The sequence below is a fragment of the Sarcophilus harrisii genome, chromosome 2, assembly GCF_902635505.1.
Source record: "Sarcophilus harrisii chromosome 2, mSarHar1.11, whole genome shotgun sequence".
In the NCBI taxonomy this organism is placed as follows: domain Eukaryota; kingdom Metazoa; phylum Chordata; class Mammalia; order Dasyuromorphia; family Dasyuridae; genus Sarcophilus; species Sarcophilus harrisii.
This window is the reverse complement of record NC_045427.1, coordinates 401,932,266-401,945,959: the sequence shown is the minus strand read 5'-3', so window position 1 is coordinate 401,945,959 and position 13,694 is coordinate 401,932,266. Positions and strand designations below refer to the sequence as shown.

The 13,694-nt window shown below is 33.6% G+C and overlaps 1 protein-coding gene across 5 annotated transcripts in view; it reads right to left on the bottom strand.

The window, feature by feature from the left end:
- TENM2 (teneurin transmembrane protein 2) overlaps window positions 1-13,694 on the bottom strand; it is a 1,351,165-nt gene that overhangs the window by 1,227,429 nt on the left and 110,042 nt on the right. The window lies entirely within an intron of this gene.

Sequence of the window (13,694 nt, the reverse complement as noted above, 5' to 3'; positions counted from 1 at the left end):
ACTAGGGCATAATTTCTTTGCTCTCTAGTGCCCTGCTGACACGCTTTCCTTTGAACTGCTAGCACTCTGTCTTAGATTCCTTACTATTTAAAGACTGATTTGTTTCTTTGAGAGAACTCAGTTGTCAGTGTCACTCCCTTGTCTGTAGTCCTTAATAGTCCTCTTAGGGGTGACATCCAAGTGTGTTTTGGGCCCCTTGAATCAATTTCATGTCTCTGCTTGTGTTACAGAACCAACACTATTGGCTATAAAATGGTGTACTGATGATGTCTGGTCCACAAAACACTTCTGTAATGGAACAGTTAGCCTGACTGGGGTCACTAAGCGAGTTGTGGACATTGCTTTGTTTCTGAGACCATCAATGTTGCTAAGGACAACTGACCAACATTCAGAGCCAGAATACCAGAATATATGTAAGGAGCAGCAAAGGAGATCCCGAATGTAAAATGACAGAAAGATGCATAAATCCAGCTGGTTATCTCATGGTTGAATTTTACCTTAGGTGATGATGGGAGTGACTAAAAAGCATTTAGATTGTGAGGACAAGTTTAAAATTATATATATATATATATATATATATATATATATGTATATAAATGATTCCAACATTTTGAGATTAGAAATGGAAATATTCTTGAATTACTACATTACTATGCCTAAAAAAAGGGACTTCATGACATTACTACAGGTCAAGAAAATTATAGATGATGGTTACCCAGGGTCCGACAATTACATGCTAGGAAATACTTCTCAAGATTATCCCAGATATAAGGAGCTAAGAATCTTCCCAAGTAAAGATTTAGGCATATTAGGTGACTGGGGACTTGGTAAACTGCATGCCTAATTTGATCTCTACTTGGATATAAAAATTAAAACGACAGAGAACGTGCTTCTTTTCATCAACAAGTTAAGTCAAATAATCTCACAGGTACCTTTTCTGAGAGTGCTGTTGACTAATTTTAAATTGTTTTTAAACCCTATCAATACAACCTTAATATCCTTTGATATTTATATTCCAGCCATTTTTTCCCTATCATTTGCCCTCCCTAGAATGCGCACTAACTTTTGTCTGCCTATTTAAATCCCATAATACTAGCTAAAGCTCTATGTAGTTCATTAAGTCTTCCCTGATCACTTTGGAATGTTAATTTTTCTTTCTTTAGTCCATATAGTGGGTACAACTGACATGACCTTAATCATAGCTTTGTGACAGCCCTTTTAATGTGGTCTTTGCATTATTCTTTAACATTTAATGTTTATATATCACCCAAATCCTGGAGGACAAGGACAATATATTATACTCGTCTTCTAATGACAAATAGGGGAATGTATGTATGTGCCTATTGAAATGAACATATTCATTCAACAAATGTTTATTGAGTTCTTATATACACACATAATAATAAATAAATCAGATTATTAAAAAATCTGAAAAAGTAATTAGAGGGAATCTGGGGATATTGTATAAAGAGAATCTTAATCTTAGGAAATAGTTTCTGATTCAAATAATAGTGAAAAATATATTTATGTGAATTTTTAATCATAAAATATGTTTTTGACTTCTATTTTGATTGTGACATACTGAGTGCATGAAATTGCTACCACTATCTATACTATTCAAATATTTAACAATATTTTAAATAGGTGACCTGTCCAAAGATATTTTAATATTTTAGCTCCTGTCTGTTGACTTTTCAATACTCAACTTTAATCTGCCTTAGCTTGATCCAACATTGTAACCTTTTCATCTTCTAAGTAACTCTCTTTCTATTGAACTAGGCATATATTAGAATGCTTTTTTTATTATTCCAAACTTTCGCTAAACATTGTTTTGGAGATTGATTCATGAACCATTTTCTAGAATAGTTCTTATATTTTGTCATCTTCTTTTGCATTAATTTAATAGTTTAATTCAACTCTTATTAACCTGTCTAGTTTTCTTTGTGAAAATAAAGGGAGATGCCCCTATCAGTTATCCATAGAGACTTCTGAAATCTTTAGATTAAAAATTCATTTTATATTATATTTTTTACCTTTTGTTCAAAGGCTAAGTGACCCCAAAGTCATAGTAATGGGGGTTAAAATAGACTTTAAAAATTATTTAGTCCTGCCTGAGGCCCAAACAACTCATATTTATAAAAATAGCAAGTGGGAAAGCCTAAATTTTCCACTTTGTCAATTATTTCTAAATAGACTTGGCAAAAAGGGATCATGAGCTCCTTGAAAATAGAGATGATTTTTTTGCCTTTCCCTGTGCCTTTCTCAGCACTTAGCATAGTAGCTGGCATATAGGGCATGCTAGTTGACTAAATGAATAATTGTGATATTTTTAAGTCAAATATAATTGGTGAAAATAAAAATTGTTAAACTGATATCATTTACATTTCATTCTTTGAAGATTAAAGAAAACTGGTTTGACGATTATAGGTTCTTTATATGAGATATAACTCATTTTAGTGGCACAGCAGATACAGTATTGATTTTGCAGTCAGGAAGACCAGTTCAAATGTGGTCTCAGATACTAACTTCTTGGGCAAGTCACTTATATCTTAGTTTCCTCATCTCTAAAATGAGGATAATAAGATTACCTATCTCAGAGAGTTGTTGTAAAGATCAAAAGAGATAATATCGCTAAAGTACTTAATATAGTTCTGGACAGAGTAGGAGCTTAATAAACGTTTGTTCCTTTCCACCCTTTGGACAAACTATGAGTGTGTGTGTGTGTGTGTTTGTGTGTGTATGGATATTGTTGTTGTTTTGTCTTTTGTTCTTGGAAGGGAACCAAGCCATAGGGGAGGTGATGCCATTTAAGTGATTTGGATTTTACTGAAAAGATTATACAAGGTCACCTCACGTTTCCCTTCAGAATAATATGGGTCCAGTGGCAAGATGTAGATCAAGATGACTAGAAATGACATATGGATATGTATATACAGAGATATCTGTATGGATATGCATATATAGATACATATCTATGTATATACACATATATATTATATATTGCCCTTTGCCTTCCATTTTTATAGTTACTTGAGTCACTAATAACAATATTATTTGATTTCAACATCAAATAGTATAACATTATTCTGGTTTCATCATTTCTATTTTAGTGCTAAAATTTCCAAGTAAACATTTTGCCAAAGAAATCATCTTAGAAGAAGAGAGGAAGTCACATTAAAAAAAATTGTAAATAGTATTTGTGAATGAGTCAGGCAAACAACAAACAATACAGGAAAAAAAATCAAATGTATTCATTTTAAAGGCTATCTTTAAGCATGAGAGAGTGTTTTCTCAGGCTGGCAAAAACCTAAGCAGTAGACATCTTCAACATTAGTAATATGAAGCAAGCCTAATATCCTGCTTGTTAATTCCCATGCTTATTTACATAGAAACGAATTTCAGAAATGGGAATATGGTTTCCTTTAACATCTCATCCAAAATAAAAATAAAATAAAACCTCATCCAAAAAGATTTCTGCCTAAAACCCAGGGTGATATATTTTATGTGATCAGTATAAAGTGAACACAATGTGAACAAATAAATGGTGAACAAGATTACAAATATTAACTCCTGTCCTGCCAATAGGTGATCATCAACATACTTTATTCTACTTTAGTGAGGCTGCAGAAATATATATATATATATATATATATATATATATATTTCATTTAAGAAGTGATGACTTGTTTGGGACTTTATATACAGTTTAACATTTTGCAAAGTGTTTCTCTTGAGCCTCACAACAACTCTGTGAGATAAGTATTACAATTATACCATCCCCACTTTTCAGATAAGAAAACTGAACTTTAGCAAAGGAAGGTGACCTGTTTATGGTCATTTAGCTACAAAGTAGCAGAAGCAAAATTTGAAAATTGGTCCTTTGAATTTATGCTACACTGTTTTCTCGAACCACATCATCTTTCAACATGATTCAATTATTCATCAATCTGATTTCATCAGGAAGGATATTCTATCAATACAGAACATAACTCTTCTAACGTGGGGCAATTTCTTCTTCATCTTACTCAAGCTTCACTAGGCTGACAAATTCATTATCACTTTAAATGTAGTTTGATAATGAGCCTAAGGTACACTACACAAATGTAAGTAATAAGGTGAGAGGAATTAGAGATGGGATGAAGAGGAATACAAACTAAGCTCGGCTTTTTTTTTTTTTAATCATAAATCATTTTTAAAAAAAATTAGGCCAAATTAGGATCCTTCTTATCCCTAACCTAGTTCTTTTCTTTTTTGAGTGCTTTTTAGCTTGTTCTATTTTCATTGTGTTAAGCAGTGAAAAGTGGTACAAGAGTCCTAATCCTATATAATGGCAGAATACCTCCTCATATGAAGATTACAAATCTTTCCCTATTTTTGTTAAGCACAGGTGTGGCTCCAGTAGGATTTGTGAGCTTTGAAATTGGTATTTTCTTAAACCTAGCTTGTAATAAAATGCATTTTTACTAGTATTTCCAAGTTACACCCAGTAAGAGGGGTCTCAAGAAAACATTTAAGGTAAATCCCTGGCAAGAAAACCTTTACACCATAGGAAACTGTCTCCTAAGAGGCAACAAAAGTGGCGTTTAAAACTTCAGGAATAAGCCTGTATTTAAAAAAAAGAAAAAGAAAAGAAAAGCAAGAGGTGGCTGGGGAACCAACTGAAATCCTTGGGCCACTACTAGCTCTTGTTTACAAAACTCTCCTGTGACCCTGTGAAACTAGTTTAATTGATTTTATTAGGAATGAAAACAAGATGCTAACTGAACACCAGAGGGCAGGCAGAGTGTTACACTGTTCTCTCAAAGTGGGTCAGGAGAGTCCATATTTATTTCCTAGAAAGGCTCACAAAAATGTAAGACCTGAATGCCAACTTGTTTCCATGATGAGCTGCTTCCATGAGGAGATGGAGTTCCTAATATTTCTCTCCTAGATTTCTTTTATATGGCTAGCTGGTTAAGATATCCAAATCAATGAGATGGCGGTTCAGACAGAGAAAACACTGTCTTATCCTAACTTTGCTCAGTTTATGTTCAGTTATGGTGAGAGAAAAATAATAATAATAACAATAAAGATGATGGTAATGATGATGATCCATCACCAACAAACATTCACCATAATGCACTTGAAGCACTTACTATGTATTAGGCATTGTGCAGTGCTCTAGGGACAGAAAGAAAAAGAGAGAAAGCAATTCCTGTCCTCAGAAAGCTTGTGTCACACTGGTAAAGATAAGGAAACATTATCTTCAGATCTTGTTGTGTAAAGATTGTACTTGCAACAGTTTTAACATAATAATGGGAGATAGTATGGAAGGGATCAATAAAATTGATTTTGCATATGATAAAGATGATATTTTTATTCTTTAACATTTGCTAAACACTATATTTATACATTGTACAAAGTCATTGTATATATCTCATTGAATAAATATGAGTTAGGCATTACAGCATTATCATCCTAGTTTAACAGATGAAGAAACATCTGTTATGAGAGGTTAACTACTTACTGTGGTAACATGACTAGAGCCAATGTTATTAAGGACAACTCAGCCTGGCTTAAACAATAAAAAGCAAGCTTCAGAGTCAGGAAGATCTAGATTCAGATCCAGTCATTGGCACAGATTAGCTAGGCAATTCTCCAAAATGTTATATAGTTGATCAGGCATCAGTCTGCAGGCATCAGTTCCTTTTCTGAAGTTCACTATATCAATGAAATTACAATTCCAATGCCAAAAAGCCAACAACAAACAAACAGCAAATATCTAAGGTAGGATTCACAGCCAGGATACTCCTACCTTTCTGTCTAACACACTTTTCACCATGCCACAATGATGGTATCATTCTTTTATTGATTTGTTTTGTTTTGGTTTTTAGTAACATTCTTTTATAAGTACCATCAACATAATCTTGAGGGATTCAACTTAGAACATTTCTGAACTGAGCCAATTCAATGTATTCCAAGTTTGGGACTTCTTCTAAGGCACCAAATAAAGGGAGCAGTAAATCCAGCCCTTCAAGTCTATTTATTCCACTTGAGCCTTTCTGTATCCCTCACAGTCAGCACTGCCTTTGTTGGACTCTTAAAGAATTGTATTACAAATATAATATGTCTCGATCAAGATATAACCATCTCAACAAATATAACATCTCTGTATTTCTTCCAAACTCTTAAAATGATCAAGATAAATTCTGCATCATTTTCTCACTGATTCTATTCACAGTTGATTTTGTCTTGTAATTGGTTAACTCATGGTTCTCTGTCTCTAAACTTAGTTCAGATTTCAGATAACCTGTAATGAGTTAAGTTTATTGTTCTCTTGGTAATAATTCTTCTATTCTTGCCTCAAGGAATTCGGTTTACCTTGGATGGATATTAGAGCGTCTTACCCAGTATCTATAAACCACCAAGATATCCTGGAAGGCTATTTAGTTTGCAGTTCAAAAAGTCCAGACCCCCTATTTTGCACAAGCAATTTTTAATCACAGGACAAAAGGGGGAGAATCATTGCTAGTTCCTCATTTCCAAAATGTAGCCAATCATATTATCTTCCTCCTTTCAGCTATGTAACCAATGAAGTTATCCTAAGACACTATGATGTTTTATTAATAAATTGATCATGTTTTGGAACTTTGTGCCTCAGTTTACCTTTTTTACAATAAATAATTGGAATAGATGTCAGAAATTGTATCTATCTTCTTTCTCCCCAAAAATTATGATCTTAGTTATGATCTAAGTACTTACCATACAACATGTTGACATTTTATCAGCAAACTTATTAGGGTAATTAAGGTAAGAGAATACTAGGGAATGATTGCTAGATAAAGAATTAGAGAATTTTGATTCCTTTAGGGATCTCTGACCCTATTACTCTATACTTGCTTCCAGATAATGCTAAATCCTACTGAAAAAATCAAAAGTTGAATGATTTCTATCCTCAAAGGAATTATATTACACTTGGGAGATGGTATGGAGGAGGGCAAAACACATATACAGATAAAGAAATATAAGACTATACAAAAGAATTTCAAAATCTAGAGAACATCAACAACTATGGGGCTCCAGAATGCCCCATATTTAGAAGGCAGGACATAGATTAAAGTATTGGACTTGAAGCTGTGAAGACATAAGTTCAAATGTAACCTCAAAGACTTAACAGCTATGTCTCCCTGTACAAATCACTTATTGTCTCTCAGCCTCAGTTTATCATAGAGGAAAATGGAGATAAAAATAGCAATCACCCCTATATGTGCAAGAATGTTTATGGAAGCCCTCTTTATAGTGGCCAGAAACTGGAAAGTAAGTGAATATCCATCAATTGGAGAATGGCTGAATAAATTGTGGTATATGAAAATTATGGAATATTATTGTTCTGTAAGAAATGACCAACAGGATGATTTCAGAAAGGCCTGGAGAGACTTACATGAACTGATGCTGAGTGAAATAAGCAGGACCAGGAGACATTATTATACTTCAACAACAATACTATATGATGATCAATTCTGATAGACATGGCCCTCTTCAACAATGAGATGAACTAAATCAGTTCCAATGGAGCAGTAATGAACTGACCCAGCTACATACAGTGAAAGAATTCTGGGAGATGACTATGAACCAGTACATTGAATTCCCAATCCCTCTATTTTAGTTCACCTGCATTTTTGATTTCCTTCACAGGCTAATTGTACACTATTTCAAAGTCTATTCTTTTTGTACAGCAAAATAACTGGACATGTATACTAATATTGTATTTAATTTATACTTTAACATATTTACCATGTATTGATCAACCTACCATCTAGGGGAGGGGATGGAGGGAAGGAGGGGAAAAATTGGAACAAAAGATTTGGCATTTGTCAATGCTATAAAATTACCCAGGCATATAACTTGTAAATAAAAAGCTATAATAATAAAAAAATAGCAATCACCTCATATGATTTTTAGAATTAATATAGGTATTAGGTAAATACTTTGCAAAACTCGTTTCTTACTTGTCTAATATTAACCTTCCCAAAAGCTCTAGGTAAAAGTCCATCTCTTCATGAAGCCTTACCACTAACCCTTACCATTCTACTCACATTTCACTTCATCCCTCCTTCTGCCAACTCCCAATGTCACAATGATTATTATCTCTTCTGTACTGTACTACTGATTTAGCATTAAACATTTCCATTTCATTTTTTCTACTATATAGTACCTGCTCTAGTTGGAGGCCCTTAGTCTCCTTATCTAGATTACTACATCAGCTTTTTAATTGACCTCCCTGCCTCAAGTCCCTTCTCTCCAATTTATTCTGCCATATAACTGCTACAGTGACCTACTTAAATGACAAGCTTGATCATGTCACTTCCCTATTCAATGAATCCCAATGTTTCCTTGTCGCCTTTAGGATAATATAAAAACTCCTGTATTTGGCTTCCAATCTGATCCCAGCCTATCTTTCTGACTTTGTCATACGACATTTTCCTTCTGGCATTCTACCAAGGTCAGGGGGTCCATTATCTCCTTTCTTTGTGTCCTATTGGAGTGGATGCACTACTTCTCCTTCTTAATAGTCACTTATTTTATTCAAAATTTAGCTAAAATAATATCTTGTACATGAAACTTTTCCTAGTCTCCATAGCTATTAACACTTCTTCCACCAAATTGCTGTTGTTCAGTCATCCACTCATGTCTGACTCTTTGTGATCTTGTGGACCATACTGTCCATGGCAAAGATAATTGGAGGAGTTTGCAAAATTTCCTTCTTCAGTAGATTAAGGCAAAGAGTGTTTAAGTGACTAGCTAATAAGGGTATGAGGTTAGATTTGAACTCAGATTTTTCTATTTCAAGCCCAATTACTATCCACTAATTCACCCAGATTTACTAATTCCACTAATTCTCCAAATTACTTTGTCTTTATTTTTTGTATAATTATATATCTACATGAGCTGCTATGGACAGATCACTGAATTTGGAATCAGAAAAATTCATCTTCCTGAGTTCAACTCTTGGCCTCTGGCATTTACTATCTATGTGAACCTAGGCAAGTCATTTAGCCCTGTTTGCCTCAGTTCTTCATTGATAAAATGAGCTGCAGAAGAAAATGGCAAGACACATTAATATCTCTGCCAGGAAAACTCCAAATGAGGTCATGAAAATATAAATATAACAGAAAAACAACAATATATCCACATAAGCATAGGTATGCATACACATCTGTGAACCTACAAACATATATATTGTATATAACATATTATGCACACATACACATATATGATCACCTCTGATAGAACAGAAGATCTTAAAAAACAAGGAATTCCTTTTATTCACAATACCAGCACATAGCAGATACTTAATATAACTTTTTTGATTAATAGTATATGCAATTTTGTGTGTATAGTTATTATTTCATGTATATGTCATATTTCCCACACTAGATTATAACCTTTTAAAAATGATTAGTTGTGTTTGTCTCTTCGTGATCTCATTTTATTGTCAGGGATACTGGAATGATTTGCCATTTTAGTCTCCGACTAACTTCCTAGATAAGGAAACTGAGGCAAATAGAGTCAAGTGGCTTGCTCACCATTTAGAGTCTAAAACTAGATTTCAAATCATTTAGATGAGTCTTCCTGACTCCAGGGCAAGGATTATGACCAATGGCTCTTTGTGACTCCCAATCAGTTTCCCTGATACATAATAAATGCTCAGTAACTGCTTATAGATGACCATAGGGTCACATTTAAAGCTGAAAGGAATCAGGGATCACCTTGTCTAAAGTCTTAATTTATACAGAAGTGAAGACAGGACTAGAAAAGTTAGGTTACTTGCTTGTGTTCACCCAAGTGCTAATAATAAAAGCAGGACTCAAATTCAATACTTTTCCCACCCTACCACTGTGATGGATAAAGAATTACTCACTGTAATAATAGTATATGTTTGAGTCACTGGCAGTTCATCATAGAAATTTAGGAAAGTTAGCAATTGCTTTGTTTATGAGTTCTTAATGTATACAGTTACACATTTAAAGAGTTATGAGGGAAGAACAAAAAAGACTCACTTCTATAATTAAAGAAGAAATATATAAGGACTAAATATATATATATATATATATATATATATATATATATATATATATATATATATTAAAGCTATATAGAGATGCCTCACTATTTCCCACCATGACATCCAGTCAGTTGCCAAGATCTTGTGATTTCACCTTTGCAGCATCTCTGAAATACATCCCTTTCCCCTCTCACACTGCCACGAGGGTCACATCACTTCACACCTGGACTACTGAAGTAGCTTGATGTTCAGGTGGCCTGTCTCAAGTATCTCTCCACCCCAGCTATTCTATATTCAATTACTAAACTGATTTTCTTAGTATAGACCCAATCATGTCACATGAACATCCCACTCAATGAACTCCAGTAGTTCCCTGTCACTTTCATCTTTCTTTGATCCCAAATCCCATGTTTAGCTTTCAAAGCCCTTTTTATAATCTGGCTTTTTACACCAGCACCCCACACCCTCCCCCACACACTTGTAGTCTTTTTATACCTTACAGTTTTTCAAGTACTCCAAGTTGAGTAACACTGGCCTCCTTCTAGTTTCAGAAACAAGACATTCCATTTGTTGGCTTCAGGTATTTTCTCAGGCTTGTTCTTCATGTCTGGAAAATTTTCCATTCTCATCTCTGCCTCCCTTCCCTGGCTTCCCTCAAGTCCCAAATAAAATTCTACCTTTTACAGGAAGCCTTTCCTAATTCTTCTTAATTCTAGTACTTTCTCTCTGTAAATTATTTCCTATTTATCCTATATATAGCTTACTGTATTTATTTATTTACTTGTTGTCTCTGTTGTTATACTGTGAGTTTCTCAAGGGCAGAGATTGTATTTTACCTTTTTAAAAAATTCTCAGAACTTAACATAGTGGCTGGTACATTGTATGTGCTTAATAAATGCTTTTTGTTTGATTATATATTTTTCCATTAATAAGAAATAATTATATTTATAATTACATATATAGCCCAAACATAATTACTATATATTACTACATAACTACTATCTCAGGAATAGATTATCTATATATTTATAGCTATTTCTCTCAAAATACATGCATATACCTATCTATTCAGATAGATCAATCTATCACCCAAATAAAAAAAAGATTAATCTTTCTATCTATCTAGATCTTAGATATATAGAGCTATATAGAGAGAGATAGAGAAGTTCTATTGTCTAACTGCATCCATCCAAATTTACATCTATCTCTATATGGAGAGATATGGATTGTTATAGAAACAAATGTAGCTTTGGATGGATGCATTTGGCTGATGATAGATAAATGGATAGATAAATTTAGACAGAATGATGTCTTATGAATTTCTTGGTACTGTGGTTTAGCTGTGTTAAAGCAGCAGGCTTTGGTAAGATATCAACCCAAGATATCAAAATATATATACACATACACACATATATATATATATATATATATATATATATATATATGTGTGTGTGTGTGTGTGTGTGTGTATATATTGATATCATATATATATATATATATATATTGATATCCTGTATGTATATATATATATACATACACACAAACATACCTATTTATCTCCACATAAATGTGTGTCATACATATATATAATGCCCAAATTAAATTATCCAAAACTACTTGTTTAGTAGTATATATGTATATACCTATGTATATGTGTATTTATATGTATTATGAATGTATATCTGAGTAAGGAGTGTTCAGGGGGGAATAGTGTGAGGGCCTGCTGAGCATTTTTCAAGGCTGCTCATCCAACTTTGGTGTTTACCTTCACCCAACTCTTACCTGTAGCTCCAAGAAGCTACAGCAGAGGGGCCACATGCTGGTAAACTGCCCCAACAATCAGGACACAGGTTAAGGACACCTGAAAAGCCTGAAACCTGTCCATGAGTTAGAGGGATGTGTACTCCAAGTGGGTGAAATCTTCCCCTGTAGAATGGCTGAAGCAGAAGTTGTGGATTGTTTGGAGCTGAGTCTAACATCAAAATGCAAGTTCCTCTACTACATTCCAGGCCATTGCCAATCCTTTTGACTTGTATATTGCCACTGGACTTGGATAATTCAGAAAAATGCTGCCTCACTTAAATCCAATTCATAAACGAGTCAAAACATCACTTGTGAGGTCATTGGTCTTTGAAAACAAAGACAAACAGCAACATCGACATATATAAATATATGCATATATAAGAATAAAATTATTGGTATTATATTCTAGTTGTGTCTACATATATATGTGTGTGTATATGGATGTTATGCATATTACTATCCTGATATTGTGGTACAGTTACCTCAAAGCAGCAGACCTTGTTAGGACATCAGATCAATGACATTAAGTTTCATATAGAAAGAAAGAAATGTTTTTTCTCTTTTTTTTACCCATAAAGAATTATTATACTTTGGATTGTGTAAAACTCTTCATTCTATAGTAAAACTTTCTTAAATTAGATTAAAAAATTATGTGATCATTTAGAGAAGGTGGGTGAAAAGCTTGCCTTTACACTAGCTATTGAAAAGAACAGTTTGCTAATCAAATTAATTCAGTAAATAATGTTTTCCCAATTTAGGTATAAAAGCTGGAACAGGTTTTGTTCCTTCCCCCCCCCCGGCCCCCCGCAAGAACTTCAATTGTGTTAGCAAAATTCATTCATCCACTTAACCGGTTTTTAGTATCTTCCTTGTGTGTAAAAATTGTTAGACTTGGTTATAGTGGGGGATACAATTAAGACATATTCTGGCTTCATGTAATGTGCAATCTAATAGAATCAAATATGAATATTGTTGTCATTTGTCGTTTGTTTCTAAATATCTAATTTATTCATTATAATTGAGTTTTAGTTATTAATTCATTAGAATGTTTATAGTACAATGATGACAGTGATGTACAATTGTTACCTTCTTTACATAAGCTTAATTTTAACATGAAGATTTTACTTAAAATGCAATACAGTAAGCTGATAACCTTTTTGTCTAAGTGATAAGAATTTTCACCTTACCTGAGTGAGGTCATTTATAAAATAAAGAATTCAGGGTCTGAAAAGTTGTATGGAATTCATATGTTCCCATTCATATGTATGGAATTCATATTCATATAATCTATGTTCTTACTGATTTAGTGATTTCCTCCCACAGTGTTGAACCTCCTTGGCTTGCAGGTCCAGACTGTGCCATTCACATTAATAAGTTTTCCATGGGGTATTATTCAACTGATATATTAGGCAAAGTGAGAAACACGATGGTAACATAACTGCAACATTTCCATGAGATACCCATAGATGAGATTTCAAATATGTGACTGATATTTATGAAAGTGTAGAAGTGGAAAACTCATTTCTGGAAGTGAAAGCATTTATAAGCATTTTTGCAGGTATCTTCCTGTCAGGCTTTGTATCCTAATCTTATCGCATCGGAGGATTGCGAAACACCAAGAGTCCATTTTTTTTTAAACACATTCAAATGGTGGGCTTCTATTTCGTACTATGCATAGAGACTGATAACGACTGAGTTACCTCCTTCAAACTGATTTTCCCTTTCAATTTTCCATATAGATATATTAAATAAGACTTTTGTTGGGGAGAAGGATGGATAATCAAAAGGGAGGAATGAAGTAACAACTAATGAGAGAACCTGACACAACCAAACTCCAGCCAGGAAG